Below are 4,914 nucleotides of genomic sequence, written 5' to 3'. Positions count from 1 at the left end.
TTTGTGTTTTTCAGCTAGTTCAATATACACTTTATTTAATAGCTTTGCTAAAGACAAGTGAAAGCATGGCTCCCTTCAAATCATTGGCAAAACTCCTATCTATTTCAGTGGGGCCAGGATTTCACACAGTACAGCAGTTAACACTTCCACATGATAGCAAATATCTAGATTGTTCACAAGGTGGTCTCTATGCAACAATAGTTGTTATTCTTGAGGATTTGTCAGCAGCTCTAGAACAAAACTGGAAATAATAAATTGGCTCCAAAATAAAAATGTGGCTTCTGAACTTCAGAGCACTATTTTACAATTTTGGCTTTGAGGCATGCAGACATACCAGATCTCCCAATGGTTTCAATGAGAACTTTGCCTATGTACAAACTGTAGAAGTAGATCCTTTATTTTCAAAAACAATTATCTCTGCTCCCCGGTAGAGAAATCAATAATTCATGCAATCAAGAGTCCATAACAGATAACAGAATAGATAGTTAGGTCTGAAAGCAGACTATAGGAATATTTTTACAGATTGATTCTAGATTTGGTATTGCATTAACAAAACATTTTGCCTTTCATTTGTTTTTAGCTATGTTTACACTAAGCTATCCACATTTTGTGATATGGACTCCACAGAAATAGCATGCATTTATTAGCTACAGTGAATACAGTGTACTAGTATAAATTTTGGCACTTCTAAGAGCCATAATATCCACCGTAAGAAGTGAATTTAAGATTATTTAAATATGCATTTACAACAGACAAATCATTATATGGTTTGTTCCTATTAAAGTGTATAGTCGATATATTTCAATGGAAAACAGCTTTAGAGGTGAATTAGATATATAAGTAGTAAAGAAAATTCAAAGATAAGGCTGAAGTCTTCCACACAGTCTTCCATCACTGTGTGAAAAGCCATGTTTTGCCATACAATCCACTTCAGTGCAAGGTTTACATTCGTGCAGGCATTTCCCATAAAGGTCACTTGATCCTCATGTTCATCTTACCCTACACAAGCAAAAGAAAAGCAAAATAAATTTGATTCCATTACTCTGCAGCCAGGGCATTAGATGGTGGATCATTCACTTACAACCTGGCCTTTATATGGTGTCTTCCCCTACTCAATTGTACAGTATAATCCTGATTGGTTTTGTTTATTTATATGTTACTGGGTGTACTAGGCTTGCCTTGCATTTAATTCTCTCTCCTTCCCCTTCAGAGGATTTGTAGTTCCATGGTGTCCTATCACCAAACAAAAGAAATTAAGATACAATTAGTGTCATATCATGCAATACTATTTTCATATTGTAACAAGGAGCCTAGACATTCATGCAGGGGAATTTCTTTCTGTAAACATCCTGAGCATCTTCCAGGATTAAAGGGTCTGATACAATATCCATGGGATTCAATAGACTTATCCACAATCACTACAACAAATGTAATAAGAGGCCCTGTGTACTTTTGATGGACATTTTTAGCTGTTCTCAAGTTCCTAAGACAATTTCTGCTAAGGAGTTAAAGGATATTTGTTCTGTAACTCGTTAGAGTAAATTTGGCTTTTGGCCCTGACCCAGAAAAGCTGTGACTTAAGCACATGGGTAATCACAATGAATAAGTTATGGTAGTCCACTGAAGAAATTCAGGGTTCAGCCTAGCGATGTGCTAAATATCCTTACCCCAGTACAACATAGTACTCAAACCTATGCTTAACTTAACTTGAGTGGGGCTAATCACCTGCTTAGAATTGTACATGTGCTTATATATTTTGCTGGATTGTCTTCACAAGTAAAGCTCCCCAGTGCTTTCAGTTTCCTTAAGTTTTCTGTATGAGAATCTTAGTCCCTTTACTATTTTTCTTAAGGCCTCTTAGTTCTTGTTTTGGAAGAAGCATTTGCCAGATTCCATAATGGCACAGAAGTATCTTTTCACAAGTCTATTTGTCTTTCAGAAGGTTCTTAGCAACTTTTTTACTTAATTTCTGCTTTGCTGGAACTATGCTCCAGTAACAGAATTCTTGCTGCAGTTTGTATTGTTTTCACTGCTAACATTTTTACAGAGTCCTTCAGTTTAGTATTCAAGATAGCTAATAATTTTAGTACTTCCTTAAATGCCCATGATAGTTTTTGAAAAGACACTATTTTGCAAGATCTGTTTTTTTGGTCCCCTGAGATCGATTCCTCAGAAGAAGGAGCAGACAATACTATCTTTTTAAAATTATTATTATTTTTTAATAAAAGAACTATTGAACATTTCCACAGAGAGTTTTTAACCAGGGACAACTGGCATGTCTACATTGTCAAATGAAGGTGTGGCCTGGTCTCTAGTTAAACTAGTTGATCTTTAGTCAAAACTGCCAATATCCTCACCTCATAAAATCAGCTGTCCTTAGCGAGGCAAATAGTCATGCAGGCAAGATGCTGTTAATCCTGCTCGTCAGAGGTTAGACAGTTCTTATGAACTCCACTGTTTGGTCATTCAGAGATTAGGTTTTTGAGGGTGTGACTGGATACAGCTTTCACCATGCATACTGGCAAACTGGCTGGGCCAACACTGTGTATCATAAGATTTTAGCACTTTATGGTATTCTCAGTGTCAACTCCTGGATTTTTTTTTGTGGATCTCATCATTTTCATAAAGCCCTAGCTTCTGGAGTCATGGGATTACACGGGACTCTCAGATTACTTGAGAACAGTTTACCCTCCTCTTCTGTCTCAGAAATATACACAGGAAAGCTAAATTTGACCAGATTTGTTAATTGTTAAAAAAAAAACCACAAACAAACCACAGTCGTGGCTTGGGTTTTAGTCCCAATTATCCACATTTCCATCTGAAGTTCATGGAAGCTTGGATTGCTCACAGTCTCTTAAGATAAGGCCATTAACATTTAAAAGGTTGCTCCTAAATCTCAGCATCTTGGCTTTCTTTCCCTGGCTCTTACATCATAGCAGTTATTTTCAGAGAACAGATAAATACTCTGAAAAAGCCATCCATAAAGTAGAAATAAAAACAGAAGTGATGTAATCACCAAAAATGCAAAGCCAATATAAACATATATGTCAAGATTCTTGGTTGATGAAAAGCAGCAAGGAATATGCCAATTTATAATACCTGAGGATTTGCCCATTTTTTCCTTGGGAAATATGAGGCATAGTTTACAAGACAGGAAGCAAAATAATGTTTCTTCAAAAATATTCTAGTTCATTTCTATAAAAATGAGTTTCAAATAGTTTTCATTTTGGACTTGGAAAAATACCACTCTCCATAAGCTTGGACTTATAACATGTTATGGCACAAAGCATTACATTTTGCTGCTACACTTAAAAATATTCTGACACTGCTTATAAAAATCAAATATAGCACCTGGATTTAAAATTCATTCAGTTATTACATTTCCCATTTCCTTCTTTTACGTCTTTCTGTCAGAGTCAAACTTTGTAGAGACTCTGCTTTAAATGAAAGAAAAGCTGTTCCCAGATGTCATTAATTAGGAACAGGTTAGAAAAGAAAATTAAAGTAGAGATGCCTGAAGTTACAGTTCATTATGTGGGATTTGACAACAGCCTATTTTAGTGGACTCTTTCATTTAGTTTACACCATAATAGGTTTTAACCAGTTCCAATCAGACCACATTAGAAAATATTTTTAAGCAAGAAAAGTATACAAATATAGGTCATTTAGAAAACCTATTAGCTTTGAAGTATTCAAATTTAACATCTCCCTTTCTTTGCATACATTTGACATACAAATGCACTGAAAACCTAGTCCAGTAATCAAGGTAGTTTCCCCCTAACCAAAATATCATAGAAATTATAGAAATCATAAAGAAGTAGGGCTGGAAGTCATCTAGTTGAACCGCCTTCCTGAGGCAGGATCAAACCATCCAATACAATCCGTAATCTAAACTCTTTGCGAGACTGCAGTCAACCTTGACACAACAAGACATAACACCCTAAATACCACAGGTAAAGCAGGGTAAGCATAACAGCCAGTGTCCTGTTTCTATAAAAAGTGAATATAGTGTCAAGATATATCCCAGGAAGAGGGCCATGCCCCCCTCCCCTCACTATAGAGGAAGGCAAAAAAACCCCCACAGTCTATACCTATCTGACCATGGGGTAAAATTCCTTCCTGAACCAAAATATGGCAGTTGGTCTGGCCCTGAGTGGAGGGGTAAGACCCTCTAACCAGGACCCTCCAGCTTTGGTGCCAGTAGGAGCATTGGCACACCCCAGTCAAAGTGCACAGCCTTGGCTGCAGTCAAGACCCAGTGCCTCTGAGGGAAGCTTAAAATAACCTGAAACATGGCAGAAATGGGGGTATGCAGCAATCAGCAATACCCAGAAGCATGGGAAAACCCATAGTACAACACAGGCATAGCTACACCTAGACCAACCCCTACCAGTGACTATCCAGCCTTTTCTTGAACTGCTCCAGTGATGGGCCACAGCTTCCAGAAGCACTCCATTCCACTGCCTCATTGTTCTAACAAAGAATTTTTTCCTAATATCCCAAACAGTTATTCTGTTGCTCTAACGTGTAGCCATCAATTGAAACTCTCAAGCAGTTTTCTTCATCAGTTTTAAAAAAAAAAAAAAAAGTTCAGCATTGTTTTATTAGATAAGTGGGAGCCATAGCAGAAGCATTCATGCTGCAACCCTTGTCAGGTAATACCTGTGAGTTCTGCTAACACTCCAAACCACGATTGTGACCCTACAAATGGGCCAACTACAACCAGTCATAATGCCTTGTGCCCAAAGCAGACATGGGCTGTCCCTAGGGCCAGCATTGACAGTACTTTCTGCAAACCTTGAACAGTTTTCAACAGCAAAAAAAGAACTGATTGTAAGTCTGTGAGAGAAAGTCCAGTATGATATCTTGTGCTTACAAGAAATGCCACAAGGACCTCATTATAATCATCTTTCA

The 4,914-nt window shown here is 37.4% G+C and overlaps 1 protein-coding gene across 1 annotated transcript in view; it reads right to left on the bottom strand.

Annotated features, from left to right (window-relative positions):
* Positions 1-624: 624 nt before the first annotated feature.
* Positions 625-4,914, bottom strand: part of LOC109296514 (RIB43A-like with coiled-coils protein 2) — a 111,645-nt gene continuing 107,355 nt past the window's right edge. The window contains exon 6 of the mRNA XM_019515928.1: positions 625-1,233. The gene's annotated coding sequence lies outside the window, so the exon portion shown is untranslated. The remainder of the gene's footprint in view (positions 1,234-4,914) is intronic.

This window comes from Gavialis gangeticus, unplaced genomic scaffold (genome assembly GCF_001723915.1).
Source record: "Gavialis gangeticus isolate Ggan-Ray unplaced genomic scaffold, GavGan_comp1, whole genome shotgun sequence".
NCBI classification, from domain to species: domain Eukaryota; kingdom Metazoa; phylum Chordata; order Crocodylia; family Gavialidae; genus Gavialis; species Gavialis gangeticus.
The sequence above is the reverse complement of the archived record's forward strand: the minus strand, read 5'-3'. Positions and strand labels throughout refer to the sequence as shown.